The sequence below is a fragment of the Lissotriton vulgaris genome, chromosome 9, assembly GCF_964263255.1.
Source record: "Lissotriton vulgaris chromosome 9, aLisVul1.2, whole genome shotgun sequence".
Taxonomy (NCBI): Eukaryota; Metazoa; Chordata; class Amphibia; order Caudata; family Salamandridae; genus Lissotriton; species Lissotriton vulgaris.
This window is the reverse complement of record NC_141697.1, coordinates 1,217,106,231-1,217,122,216: the sequence shown is the minus strand read 5'-3', so window position 1 is coordinate 1,217,122,216 and position 15,986 is coordinate 1,217,106,231.

Sequence of the window (15,986 nt, the reverse complement as noted above, 5' to 3'; positions counted from 1 at the left end):
AGGGATAGTCCCTTTCTTGCTATTTCCGTGGAGGCGGGTCTTGTGTCCGGATGTGCATGGCATGAGGCCTGTGCGCAACCGAAGTGGAAAATCTCCAGTGTGCGCTTCAGGCGTCACCGGAAGTTAAGGCGAGATTACATTTCCTGCACAATTGCCCCTGTTTGCGCTCCTTCCGGCCCTTGGGAATAGCGCCATGCCTGACCTCCATACAGTAAAGCAGGTGCACGTCACTGGGAACACGGGGCAAGCACACCCGGAGCTGGAATGTACAGAACCTGGGAAGAAAAAACAAAGAAATATTGGGAACAACGCTCGCTTTATTTTTTCCGTAATCCCGCGCCCCGCACACGTCCACGCCCCCAGCACACGCCCACAGCACATGATATGAGACATGGCATGAAGGGCAGAACGTACCACATGCCTCTAGCGTTTGTCACGCCCCCAGCACATGCCCACAGCACAACGCAGTACAAAAGGGGGTGGTGATGGATGGAGCATCTGAATCAATCAAACACTCACACCCAGTCAAAAGATCTGGGTTTAATTCTATTGCAGGACCGGAGGCTTCAGATTATGCTTCTCAATCTTTACTAGAAGCTCACCACAGCCAATGAAAATGCTTGCTTTTCATTATAATAACGTTAAACACTACATATCCCATCATGTCTCACACATAGGCACGCCCCCCTAGTCCATAAGAGGCCTCTGCCTGCCGCCATCTTCCTCTTTCTTTGCTGCTCACAGAGATAAGTGCACCATTCGTTTTCTCCCTCTGCTGTTTAGCATTTTACAGAAATATATGTTACGATTATTTGAGCACTGTTTTACCGGGTTTGTAGGTCCATGATAGGACTGTGGGTTGTATACTGCATAAGGTGTAAATACCTGTTTTATTGTTTGGGAGTTGCGGTGCATCGGCGGGAAGCCTCGGCACCCCACCTTCAAAGTCCCTTAAAATTCCTCTTTGTGGCTCGGAAGCGCGCCTCGCGGTGCAAAGGTAGCTTCGGTCGTTGACCGGAGGCAGATGGACGCCGTTAATTACATTTGAGCCTTTCTGTTGTCCCGGTGTGTCCCCTCGGTGAGTGCGCGTCTTGCGCATGCGCAGTTGGCATTCCCTGATAGCTGCTGACGCTTGTAGCGGCCGGGTGGCTCTCGGCCGCGGTGGGCGCCCAAACGCTCTGAATTTGGGCTCCTTTTTGGTAGGATTCAGTCGCGTTTGGGCTGCACGTCGCGGCGCGATCCCCGAACTTTGTTTCACTCGCGATTTTTTGCTAAGAGTTTAGGAAGGTGTCCCTCTGCCTCTTGGATCGCCTGGAGAGGCTGCAAAATAAAAAAAGGCCTGTATTGAGTGTGCACACGCTCTGGGAAATTGGTGTTGGCCTGGGTCTCTGACCCCTATTGATTACAGCTTTGCTGAGGGGGTTGAAGGAATTAGTGTGTGAGTGTGCTAAAGGGCTGACCCCCCCCCCCCCCCCCAGACCCTCCTTGTGGCTAAACCTACTGTTTCAGTACCCTCTAGTGGATTTATTCCCCAAAAACCGCCCCATAATGTCGGAATGGGAGCAGTATAATGAGGAATATGAGGAATATGCTGGGGAGGAGACTTTTGAGACCAGGCAGGCGGCTGCCTTGGAGGACAACCTAGTGAGTGCATTGGATGCTTCGGTCCAGTCCTCCGTCAATAGGGCTATGGAGACCACGGTCCCACAGACGGTACAGCAAGCCCTTGCTTCAGCCCTTCGCCCTATAAGACGACAACTTGAGGGCTTCGCCAAGAGGCATGGCTTCGACAAGCCACAGAAGAAGAAATCTGAGGCTTCCACCTCGGGTCAACCTTCAGGTGACTCTGCCACTTGGCCTCATGCTCAGGCCTTAGCTACCTTGCCAGACATGGCGGATCATTCATATTCAGGCAAAGCCAAAGCTAAGTGTAGGGTCCATGATACTGACACAGACACTGACACTGGTACCAACACGGACACGGATACGGACACTTCAGAAGAGCGCAACCCTCCGAAAAAGGCTAAGACGGCGCAGGCAGGTAGCCTGGCACCGGTTCATACCCCATTTACCTTTGACCCTTCGGAGATAATGCATCCCAGGTCGCAGGACTGGGTTCCGCCTACGGCAGTGGCAGCATATATTCGCGAGAACTTACGCAAGGGTTTCCCGAGGGAAGTGAGGAACCATTTAAAATCGGAATGCCCCAGGCCCGACATCCCTAATCTGGTGGCGGAAACGCCAGAGATAGACCCAAGCCTTCTAACTTTTTTGAAGAAGTTTACGAAGGATCCTAAAAGAGGTTTGGACATGGCTTGGAAAGGGTGCCAGGACAAGATGCTGGATGCTATAGGCCCTTTGGCCAAGATTTTGGAGATGGCCTTGGCGGCCAAGGAGGCTTCTACCCCTGTGGACCCAGATGTGTTGGCTGGATGGACCCATTGTGCCATCTGCTTGTTGGGCGATGCAAATTGTGCTATCTCTTCGCAGAGAAGGAAGTCGTTGCTTATGAAAATGGATACCAACTTGACGGAACTTGCGGACGCAGAGCCGGGGCCCCTTGCAGAGGGTCAATTATTTGGAGACAAATTCGTCAAGGACGTCTCCAAATACGTTGGAACCTTCACGGCACTAGACAAGGCCCAATCGGGCATCAAACGAGCATTAAACCAGGGAGTTTTTAACAGGGCCGGACGAGGCGGGGGTCGCTCGTCAGGCCGAGGAGGTCCTCCAGGCTCCCATAGAGGCGACTTCGGCAGAGGCAGGAATGACTATGACTCCACCCATGGTGGAACCTTCTATCCCTCCCGTAGGAGGTTCAGCAGGAACCGGTACCAATCCAACAATAACAGGGGGAATTTCAAGCACCAGCAGAACTCAGGTGAGACTTGCAGATATTTATTTTCTTCCTTTGGGGGGTCGAACACAACACTGCCTGGGGCAGTGGAAAGAACTTACACAAGACGCTTGGGTCTTGCAGACAGTTCAAGGTTTTCACTTGGAGTTTTACTCGCGTCCTGTTCAATCAGGCATACCGACAGGTCTCCATTTTTCCCAACTAGATCTCAGTTTTATAGACGAGGAGATCGCAACTTTGCTGCAGAAACACGCGATAGCGCCAAGTCCTCAAGGTCCTCACGGGTTCTGCAGCAATATCTTTGTTATACAGAAAAAAGGGGGCGGAAACAGACTGGTGTTGAACCTCAGAGAATTCAACCAGTTTCTGACATACAATCACTTCAAGATGGAGGGCATCCATCTTTTGACGGACCTTCTGCAGGTTGGGGATTGGATGGTCCGGCTGGACCTGAAGGACGCGTATCTCTCTATTCCGATATTTCCCCCGCATCGCAGATTTCTGAAGTTCAAGTGGAGAAACCAATGGTACGAATATTTGGTTCTGCCTTTCGGGCTCTCCTCGGCTCCTTGGTGCTTCACCAAAGTGATGAAGCCAGTAGTGGCGTACCTCCGAGAGTGGGGTATATGCCTCATCATATACCTGGACGATATCCTGATAGTGGATCAGTGCTAGCAAACTCTCTTGCGGCACCGCAAATTGACCACAACTTTATTGCAGGATCTAGGCTTTGTGATAAACAGCAAAAAATCGGTCATGGTTCCCACTCAGGTGATAGATTTCCTAGGTTTCACAGTGAACTCCGTGACGGCTCAGCTATGCCTCCCGAAGGACAAGCTAAAGGATCTAAAGAGGGAGATCAGGAAACTGCTGAACAGTCAGACAGTCTCCCTCAGAGGACTTGCTAGAATGGTGGGAATTCTAGCGTCATCAGTCCAAGCGATATTCCCGGGCCCGCTACATTACAGGGCTCTGCAGCAGTTGAAGATCAGGCATCTTCAGAAGGGTCTCTCGTACTCGGACAGCATCCCCCTCACGCAAGACGTGAGGACAGAGTTACAATGGTGGTTGGGGCACGTCGATGCATGGAACCGCCGAGCAATCTTCGGCTCCCTCCCGGAAATCACGATAGAGTCAGACGCCAGCCGCTGGGGCTGGGGCGCGCTTTGTGGAGACATCTCCACAGGAGGAAGATGGTCTCCGGAAGAGCTTTCTCTTCATATCAATTGTCTAGAGCTACTCGCGGGGTCGTTCGCGGTGTGGACGTTGTCCCCGAAGCAAACATCCTGTTGTATTCTCCTGCGTTTGGACAATGTGTCAGCAGTGAGATACATCAACAAGTTGGGCGGCACGAGGTCGTCCATGCTTGTACAGATAGCCAAAGACTTTTGGCACTACTGCCTTCACAATCAGATATCGATAATCGCGGAATATCTTCCGGGTCAGTCCAATCAGGTAGCGGACTGGAACTCGAGATACCTCAGGGACTACAGCGACTGGAAGTTGCTCCCGAGGGCATTCCAGTGGCTGGAGACGATTTGGGGTCCGTTCAGGACGGATTTATTTGCGTCCAGACTAACGTTCCAGATTCCACGGTTCTTCAGTTGGAGGCCGGATCCGTTGGCGCAGGCGACGGACGCATTTCTCCAAGATTGGTCGCAGGGGGTACAGTATGCTTTTCCCCCCTTCTTGCTGATCCCCAGAGCGATGTCGCAAGTGATCAGACAACAAGCAGAGATGGTCATGGTGACTCCATGGTCAACGTCGCAATCATGGTTCCCCAAGCTGATGCAGTGGAGCTGCGACCTACCCAGACTCCTCCCGGAGTCGACGACGCTATTGCTGGGCCCTCATCAGGAGAGGCACCCTCTGATAATGGAAGGCAGACTTCAGCGGATGGCCTGGAGGCTTTCAGGCAGCAGTGGCAAGTGCCAGGGGTTTCGAGCAGGGCTGCAGATTTCATCAAGCAAGCCTGGGTGTGAGTGTTTGATTGATTCATATTCTCCGTCCATCACCACCCCCTTTTTGTACCGCTTTTGGCCGCCATAAGTGTGGCAGGGTATGCTCAGACGTGAGTCCCTTGCTCACTTTGCCACTGGATGCAAGCAAGCTGGGCTGAAGACGGCTGGTATGCCAGAAACCGGTCCTCGGAAGCTTGTTTCCGGTCCAGGGAAGACATGGCTTGGCACAACGCAGACACGCCCACAAGGGATTACTTTGCTGGCACGGTTCTTTTACCTTGTAAATGTATACGGTGGGCGTCCGCATAGCCTATGTCCTTCTGCTGCAACTGCCCTTTCCAACACTGTATTGGGTGTTGTGATTGGTGCTGTGGTTCCTGAGATTACCCGCCTCAAAGGTTTGGGCTCTCTCTTTATTATATTAGTATGGATTCCAATGTTAGTCGATGGAGGTAATTGTCTAAAATGGGGAAAACGAATTTGGCTGGTTTTCCCTCACCAGGGCATATAAAACATATGTTATACTGTCCCCCCTTACAGTTACATGGCACAGTCAGAGCCAGTTACTACCAGTATCAGTCAAAACATGGGGGTCAACAGGGCCACAAGGGATGACTTTCGTACAGGGTGGCATAAGTCATTACATATGCCACCCTGGGGAACTACCGTCCGACAAATTTAGAGATTGGTGCCGGTCCTGCAATGATCTCTGCTCCTTCAGAGAAACCACTGACATGCCGGTTCATCTTAAAGTACATACACTTTGGTGGACAACCGCACTGGTTTTCACAACCATCGGCCAAATGTCTTGCTTTTAAAAAACAAATTCCCAAAGTGGGAGTTTGTATTTAAAAAACAAATAATTTATAACCCCTTCACTCAGTGAGATTTATTTCTTGGGTGTGCAGATCATTACTTGTATTTTTCGAATCATCGCCACTATGTTTTCTCTGACAGTGATGGACAGAAATAAAGGACATCAGTCTCTCAGCCCTAAATAGGGTGGGCAGTGTGAAGCCTGCCCTCCAATGGCAGGACTCCCTCAGGCCAAAGGAGTACGTTTTCAGTCAATAGAGCTAGCAGGTGCACCGCTAATTGATGACAGTCCACCCAACTTTAAATAGGGTGGACAGACTAAGAGTTTGGCGGACAAAGTAATTGGTTGTTTGTGACAGAGCACCCTGTCCGCAAACACTTAATCGGACCCTACGTGTTAACATAAATAGAAATCTAATTCATTTAAATGTGCTTTTATGTGGCAGATAGTTGAAACACATTAGGTTAGTAGTTATGAGGCCTATGGACATAAAGTAAAAACATTAAAGTTCCATGTATTAAGCTCCTATGTCAAAATGCTGTTATGCTCAGATGTTTTAGAACAATGCTAAATCAGTGTGAATTTGCTTTTAGACACTAAAGTCATTGGGCTGTATTTGTAAAGGCAAATTTTCATGTGGGTAAATTTACACAGGTAAATTTGCTCTTGCTCTTTGTAGTAACTTAACTATTTTCGGCTATTCTCTCTTTCTGAATGTAAAGATACAACAAAGTGTGGACTTTCCTGTCTTAGAGTGGGGCCTAAGTTATGACTGTAAAGTCACTACTAGTAACCTTTCACAGGTAGGCAGAGGTCTCCGCCACCAGGGTGGAGATCTCCACATGGAAAAATATAGGGAAAAGCAAAAAAGTTTATTAAACTTTGGAAAAAAGTACAGATATTTTCACCATAAATCTTAATGTAAATTAATTATATATGTTTATTTTAAACTTAGAACAAAGTTAAAAATGCTACAGCATTATTAACTGAATTTGGAAATAAATATTTAGTAATTTAAATAAATTAAATACAAAGTATTGTTTATTTTCTAAATATATTCTCAATTTCAATTAATAAATATTTCTGTTGTATTTATTTTATAATATTTTTATTTTATATGGAAAACGTTATAAAATATTTTATAATTAAATGTTATTTATTTTAGTTACAAATATTTTTGGGGGGAAACAAATACAATTATATGTATTTTTTAAAAGTCCAGATAAATGAATTAATTTTAATAATAATTCCTACAAGGTTCTATTTTAAGTACTGACCTCGATTATTTTCTATGGGAGTGTGTTGCAATACTAGTGGTTGGCCATGTGTGGTGCTGGACTTCCTACAGGTCTAAGCTGAAGTGCATTTACAACAGTTTTGGGCACTTTTTGTCTATAGTAACTATAGAAGTGTAATTTGTGTATAGAAATTACTCACTCTTTTGTGAGTGAGTACATGCCCTTCCCTAATACTCTCCTTAACCCTCCCGTAACCATCTCCTTAAATCTCCCTAACCCCTCCCATTAGGTTTTTATCAATTTCCAGCCACTCCCCACTTGTCCCTCCCACATTTACCTCTAAGCATAAACGTGCAGACGTATATATGTGTGGTGAACTCTGCAGTCGGGTCAGAGATTTTCTCACATAAAAGACAGGAAAGGTGGAGGCAGAGACGTCCACAGGTAGATTTGTGAATAGTTTTTGTAGGTTGTTGTACTACTGAACATTCTACAAAATCCCGTGTGGAAATAGCCTCCACCATCCTAGCTGCACATCTATACTACTATTATAAAGAGAGAACACACACCTTTAAGCCAGGTAAACTCGGGAACCACAGCGCCAATCCACACACCCGACACATTGTAGAAATTGTCAGGGTGTACAGATGGACATAGGCGATAAAAAATAAAATAAAAACGTAAATTTAAAAATATAACTTTTAAAAAAAAGTAGTGCCCTAAAAGTAGCGCCGGCCGAGACGCTGTGCTGGCCGCGACGTAGCGCTGGCCGTGACGTGCGTGATGACGAGCGGAGGTGAAGTGAGGAGCGTGGGAAGGAAGCGGCAGCTCAGGTAAGGTAAATGCGGGAGGGAGTCAGGGCGGGAGGGAGTCCGGGAGGGAGTCGGAGCGGGTGTGCACAGAGGCACGGGCGGGAGGAGTCATTACAGAAATCCCCCTCCCTGTAGCTGGCCCGCTTCTATCCTGTCCAGGAGATGCCATTCGTTGTGAGTTAATAACACTATCCCTAACCTTCATTTCCATTTATTTTCAATATTCCGAGCACCGGCACCATGGAGTAGCAGTCTTCCCGAGCGGTCATTATGTGACATGCGGAGCCGCTATTGTTTCCCAGGATGATTTGCGCTTATTTACCAAATCAGATACCTTTTCTTGGACGAGTTCCTAGCGCGGCGCGCTTTATTTTAGATCTGCCTGCAACCCGTTTAGGTTCGATTTGTGGGGGTGGTGGGGAGGGGAGTGCGAGCTCTCTGGATGGTGAGCGGGAGTGACACGTGGAGAAAGAGAGAGGTAGGAAAATGAAAGAGGGATGTATTTCAAGAGACAGATGAGAGCAGGCCGGGTATAACGTTGAGGTAGAGGAATGATAAACATTTTGAAAAGAATTATAGGAAAAGCATCGAATGAGCTGGGAGAGCAGTGGAAGAACAACAATAAAAACACGATGAAATAGGGTATATAAAAAGGCTTGAAGAAAATTACAGCAGTAGCAGTAAAAAAAACTGAGAAAGAGGAAGACCATAGAAGAACTGATGAGGCAAACCAGGGGAAAGAGGGGAGATAACTTGTTTTGTAAAGCGAATGCTCCTGCAGTTTTGCTGTGTCTCAGTACTGTTAATTATGGGAGGGTATTTTATTCAATTCGTTGGTACGTAATGGATTGACCTGGAAAAATAATGAGCATTGGCAAAGCCAATAGGTCTCGCCTATGTATTTTGCCGAAGCGCGCAGGAAAAAAATGCCAATTAGAAACAATAAAAAAAAAGGTGAAGCAATGCTGATGCATGTGGAAAAAAACAAATATATATGCCGATTTGAAATGATAAAAAGAACCTGATGCAATACCAATGGGTGCAGAAAAATAAAATGCCGAGCTGAAACGTAAAAAAAGTGAAGCAATGCTGATGCATGTGGAAAAAATACCCTGTTTTGCCTAAAAAGCTATAGCCGAAAATAAGTTTCCGAAGCACAATTACAGTGATACAATGCGTAAGCAAAAAGCAATGACGATGCATGTGGGCAAATAAATTCAATGCCAATATGAAACGATAGAAAGCGGCTTAAATGTTGAAATGATAAAAACAGTGTTAATAAAGGTAGAAATACAGCTCCAGTAGTGGACAAAGACAAGTAAACTAAAGTATTTAGCGCTTTGTCTGTGTTGCAGAAATTTAAAAGGAAGTGATGTCAGACGTATAGTGGCCAATTAGGATGCAGCTACAGTTATTGAAAATCAAGCCTGCAAATGGTAATTGATGGTTGGGCTCCAAGCACTTTGCTTCATACAATACCCCTTACAGTAACAGTGTGTGTTGACTCTGGTAGGTTTTGAAATTCTGCATTGATAACAAAGCCATATGGATAATATTTGGGAGAGGAGGAGTCAAAGGCATAAGCCACAGAAGAGGAGGATAAGCGGAGGGCACAGAGATGAGTTCAGTTATGTGATACTAAAGAAAGGCCAAAGAGAAATGAGCACTAGCGAAGCCAATAGGTCAGTCTTTGGGACCTGTTGGCTCCTCCAGTTCCTTTTGACGATGATTCAGAGTGAGTTTTTTTCCGGACTTTGTGCAGTACAGTAAAATAAATCTATATCAATACTACTATTATAAAGAGAGAACACACACCTTTGAGCCAGGTAAACTCGGGAACCACAGCGCCAATCCACACACCCGATAAATTGTAGAAATTGTCAGGGTGTGCAGATGGACATAGGCGATAAAAAATGAAAAAATACGTAAATATAACTTTTTTAAAAAAGTAGTGCCCTGAAAGTAGCGCCGGCCGCGACACTGTGCTGGCCGCGACGTAGCGCTGGCCGTGACGTGCGTGATGGTGCGCGGAGGTGAAGTGAGGAGCGTGGGGAGAAGCGGCGGCTCAGGTGCGTCATGACGAGCGGCGGACATGGAGCTGCGATGAAGTGAGGAGCGCGGGAAGGAAGCGGCAGCTCAGGTAAGGTAAATGCGGGAGGGAGTCAGGGCGGGAGGGAGTCGGGGCGGGAGGGAGTCGGGCGGGTGTGCACAGAGGCACGGGCGGGAGGGAGTCCAGGAGGGAGGGGGTCGGGAGCGGGTGTGCACAGAGGGACGGGCACGCAACCATCAAATGCTGCCCCCAGCCCCTTTCTGCCCCAGGCAACGCTGGGGCGGGCTGCTAGTAAATAATAAACTGGAATTGTAAATTACAATATATCTGATTTTCTTAATATGTGGGAATTGCTAAAAAAATGACTAGCTTCGTATCTGGGAAATGTTTTCCCAAGACTGGTGGAGATGAGGAAAACTGAATAATTGGATAATTCTCACCTCGGTGCCTACTCTAACCAGGGATCACACTCGGCAACTATGGGCATTAGCTTGCCTCATCTCCACTTGCCGGGGATGCCTGGTTTCACCCTGGAGATACCCAGAAAGAGACCATCTCACAGGGAAAGCCAGGACGGGTTCCCCAGCGGTCTATTGCGCAGAGATACTCCTTTGGGAGTCGATTCTAGCACGTTAGAAACCCAAAATTAAATTAAATTAATTAAATAATGTATCTATGGAAGGAAGTTTTATTGGAGGTTATATCGGATATTATATGGCTACAAATTTGCTTTCAACTCCGCAAGATTAAATTGAATCTTAATTTAGTACTTCAACAAAAACACTGTTTTGCATACATTAGACTCGATTAGACATTAAAAGACTTAATGTATTCAACAGATCCATGCTGGGCGTATGTATGTTTCATCTGTGGCCATCTCTGTGCAGAGAGCAATACCAGGAGCTTACCAGAGACTTCAAGCATTCAGAAGAGGAAGAAGCACTCCATGCTTTGCTGGGCGTCCTCGCCTCCTCGATCCTTCTGGCGTCTTCGCTCTTACGGTCACCTAGGGGGTAGGGACGGGTATTCCATGAGCCACTTGGTGCGCTGGCCATAGAGGGCAGCAGTGGGACTGCAGAATTCAGCGCATTGCGAAAGGGATCATATACATTGCCAAATGAAATCCAGGAAAGGCCGGTGGATAAACCTTATGAACAGCCCTTTGCAAGTTCGTGGTTTGCCCACAGGTATTTTCCAAGGTTCCCAATCCAAGATAAAATTGAGTGATTTCCTGTGATGTCAGTTCCTGTATGAACCATGTATATAGGAGGCCCTCACATGAGGAAGATGTGTCACATTCATCTCCTGTTTGCTATTTGGTTTTTGTCCCTGTGGATCTGGCTTTTAGGAAGACTTATGCTGGACGCATTCTCAACATTCAACTTGAGGGTGGTTTTGGTGCTTTGCTTATCAACCAGAGCCTTGCCTTTCAATTGCAAGGAAGAACCATCAAGATTGCAAAGGCTTGTGTTGGACATTGTAGCTTTTCATTCCAGACATATGTCACATTGTGGCAGTTTGTGGGCGTTCGCGGGACAGAACACATTCCTTATGACACTGACAATATACAGAAAAGGGACAGTCAACCACTGCCTGGGGCTTGAATCCTGTACAGTGATGCAAGTCTCTTTCACCACAGTTCTCCGTTCAGCAATCTTTCTAACAGTGCAGAAGAACTCAGAGCCTAATTCACAAAAGCAATCTGAGACAACATTTCAGATTCTTAACTTTACTACTCCTAAATGCCCTTTGTGAATACTGAAAGTTGTAAAGTTAGGATTTTGTCTCAATTAAACTTAAGTTTTGGTCTTAAGTTTAACTTAAGACCAAAACCTAAGTTTAACTGAGACAAAATCCTAACTGTATGACTTTCGGTATTCACAAAGGGCATTTAGGAGTAGAAAAGTTAGGATTTTTAACTTTGCTAGTCCTAAATGCCCTTTGTAAATACCGAAAGTCGTAAAGTTAGGATCTTGTCTCAGATTACTTTTGTGAATCAGGCCCCCAATCATTCACAATCTAGTGCAAATTAACAGAATATTATCATGAGAACTAAATGACTCAAAAAGGAAAAGGTGAATGAAAAAAGAAAAATTCGAAAATTAAATTGTATGGCTCTCTTTGTGAAACAGGAGAGGAAGAGGTAATTAGAATTGTAGTATGGAATATTGATTAGGGAATATCCTTAGACATTAATATCATAGCTGGAATATCTAATATCTAGAACAAAAATATTGAAAGGTAAGTGCATATAGAGAAGCCTAAATTTACTAACTTAAACTCCACATCTACATACCTTGAAGATATATATAAATATTTCTATCATCAAGATACATACTTGTGGAGTTAGGTAGAGAAAATCTTTCTCTTCAGTAGTATAGCTATTGATACGAATACTCCTTACTCTACTCTTTATTTGGCACCCACACTGTAATTGGGTTGGGACATGGCTTTCATCTATTATAGAATGTCTTACTTTGGAATGTTTATCTTTGTCTACCACACTTGGAGTTCCTTGGAGAACAGTTCGACTGTGCTGGCCTCCAGGGAGCATTGCAGAGAGGTTGTTGAAAAGAAATCTATTTAAGAAGACATAAGTGTATGGACAACTTTATTACAACATTTTTCCAACAGGATGAAAATAAATCTTCAGAAGATTTAAGTGCACAAACAACTTGTTGACAGTGACCCATGTTATGTTGACCACTTTTATAAATGATCAGTCCTCTACCAGGGCAGGCTCTTTTTGGTGTTTAGAGTCATATATCTAATGGGCAAGAATCGTGTCATTCAATCAACCAAGGAAAAAAAGAACAAAGTGAGATCTGAACATCATGGAAAATAAATACTCTCACAAGGCCTTTCCCCAGCAATGAGGAAAGACCACTGTCCTGAAGAAGGGTTTCATTGGGGGAGTGGCCAAGAAAGGCAATGGCGGCAGCTCGCAAGGCCGAGCTGTGCGGCCATTTGCCCCGCAGATCCAAGCATCCTGGGGCATCCATCAGAATAATTGCCCCACATTGCTGCGTAGGCCGGACGGCTCTACCTTGGGGGGGGCTTGGAGTCTTTCCCCAAAGTGAATGAGCTTCCCAGCAGGAGGACAGCGCAGCAACCCACAAGAGAAATGGTTAGAGTCAGGTGGGGCCGAGAGACTTGGCTGCCCCTCTGAGGCTGGCCTGGTGATCCACCACCCGGGCCCGGACAAGCGCCTCCCCCTCGGTATTACAGGTCTGGGGCCGCAGGGCTGAGATGACGGTGCAGGTCCCCGGGGACAGCAGCGGGGACAACAGCCGCCTGCTGAGTGTCAGCTCCTTGCCAAAAAGAAGACCTGAAACCCCCCACAGCCCCCAGAGGCCTAGTTATACGTAGCTGGGGGGTGGAGTCCTCAAGTGAGTTCAGCAGCACCTACACCTTTGGAGAGGTGCAGGGGACCACCTAGACCAGCAAGAAAATCATCAGATGCGATCACGCGGCCAAGGTGGCGATGTTGGCTCTGGCGGTAGAGCAGCAGAGAGCAGAGTGACATCGTGGCTGGAAGCCCTGCTGAAGGAAAGGAAGAGTGTGGCAACAACAGAGCCTCTGTGCCCTGGAGGAGTATAACTGACTGGGGGAGATCTCAAGTCTTCAGGACTGACCCTGGGGTGGCCCGGCCGCCCCACAGGTCTCTGGAGATGCCACCCAAAACCCCGAACAAGAGTGATTGAAAGGCCTTGACCCGACAGTAAGATCCTCAATACAATCCCCGGCAATTCCACGGCACAAGATGACAAGTGGCGCGAACCCCACTCCGACCCACAGAATCCCCAAACAGAATGTCCCCCTACTTTGAGGGAGATTCAGGGGAACCCAGGACTTGCACCCTAACCTACACATGAGGGTGCTCAGGTAGGGAGTCCGGGGTGAGCTTTCCCCGGTGGTGAGAAGTGTCCTTGGTTCAGGCCATGGACCTTTAACTGCAGCCAAGAGAACCGGGGGAAACCTCAATAATGGTGCTTCCCAAGCAGAACAAAATGGGGCACAACACTGAGTCGCCAACTAATTCTATGGGGAGGGGCCTTTGGAAGCCCATACGGAACGGATCTTGGCAGCGATCAAAGAAACTAATGCGGCGCCAGAACATGAAGTAGAGACAGTTGCACTGGATGTGGGTCTACTATGCACCGATCCCAAAAACCTGGGAAGGAAAGTAAATTACACTGAGTGATCATTGGCCATGACTGTTCCAGTGGTCAAAGATACCACTGCCAAAATGCAACAGCTGCAAGTGGAAGTGAAGACTCTGACAGCAAGCCGGGAAGACATGGAGGACCGCTCTAGATGCAATCGGGGTCCCTGAAAAAACTGAAGGTTCAAGCGGCGAACTGTTTGTAGAACAATGGGTACTCTACAGTCCTTGGCGGACAGGTATCAATGCTATACGCTGTGGAGAGTGCTCATAGAATCCTGCAGCGCCCACCGATTCTGGAAGTACCTCCACAACCAATCATTGCCAGATTACTGAACTTTAGAGACTGGGTCCATATACTACAGGTGGCACGATCCCACAGACCCTGGATGATCGCGCGCAACCCAGTGAATATCTACCCAGACTATACCAACTCAATTCAGCTGCAGCGTGAAACATTCATACCTGTGAAACGCAACCTTCGTAGGCTGGACCTTAAGTATGCCTTGCTGTTCACAGCAAAACTATGGATACCCGCACCGGAGAACTCCTGGTTAATTTTTTTTTATCATTATAAATCCCTTTATTTTGGTCACAGAGCTTAAAAGCAAACTGTCATGCTACAGTTTTATTATTATTATTATTATTATTTATTTTTATAAAGCGCGTAGTCACCCGGGAGTATCCCAGCGCTAGTAAAAACCCTAATTCAGCAGACCTGAGGAACGGGAGCTGAGAGCAGAGGAGAGGAGGAGTAAGGAATCAACACGGGGGAGCATGAGAGCTAGGGAAAGAGATGCGTCTTTAGCAGCTTCCTGAAGCGCAGATATTGTAGTTCAAGACGTAGGTCGCGAGGGAGTGAATTCCAAAGACGAGCAGCTTGTACCGAAAAGCGTCTTCCTCCTGATCGGGTTGTCCTGAATCTTGGGGTATTAATGAGGTTTTCTGCGTTAGAACGGAGGGATCTGGTGGTTATGTAAGGGGTGATAAAGTTGCTGAGAACTGGGGGGCCTTGGTTATGCAACGTTTTATGGACGAGGCACAAGGCTTTGAATTTGACTCGCTCCCTTATGGGGAGCCAATGAAGGAGTTTGAGAGCGGGTTTAGCAGATGATCTGGCCGGGGTGTTTGTGATGATCCGGGCCGCGGTGTTCTGAATTCTTTGAAGTTTATTCAGGGTCGCTTCAGGAGCGCCCAGATAAATCACATTACTGTAGTCTAGTCTCGATATTACGAGACCTTGGATTAGTAATTTTTGGGATTTAGGGGGAAGAAGGGGCAGGACTTTCCTCAAAGATTTTAGAAGACCAAAGCAGGTCCCTGCTACCTTCTTTGCTTGCGAAGTGAATGAGAGATCAGAATCGATCCATACACCCAGACTTTTCACCTCTGTTTTTGGATCGGGGGGAGGACCTAGACAGGCTGGCCAGCTGTCCAGGGGGAGTGAGGTTCCTTTCGGGCCAAGTATAAGGACCTCGGTTTTTGTCCCATTTAGCTTTAGGGCTGATCTATTCATCCAGCGATGGACCTGCGTAAGGCAGTTGAAGAGATCAGCTTTCTGTTGTTTGGGATGGGACAAAGACACCACTAGTTGTGTGTCGTCAGCATAGCTGACGACGCTCACTCCAAATGGGGTGATAACCTCCTCCAATGTGGACATATAGATATTAAATAATGTGGGGCTCAGGGAAGAGCCCTGAGGCACACCACATTGGAGGGGCATTTCGGAGGAGCGGGCGTTCTTCTCCCAAATCTGATAGGACCGTTGGGCCAGGAAAGATGAAAGCCAAGATAAGGCTGTGCCTTCCACTCCAACTCCTGTCAGTCTTTCGATAAGGAGTTGGTGGTCAACGGTGTCGAACGCCGCGCTAAGGTCGAGGAGGATCACTGCCACTGATCCTCCCCCATCCAGTAGCGCTCTGGCCTCCTCTACCGCTGCCAGGAGGGCGATGTCAGTGCCCTGCCCTGGTCGGAAGCCCGTCTGGGAATTTTTTAGTTTGTTATTGGCCTCTAGAAACTGCGAGAGTTTCTTATTAACTAATTTTTCCGCGATCTTGCTGACTCCTGGGAGTAAGGAAATGGGCCT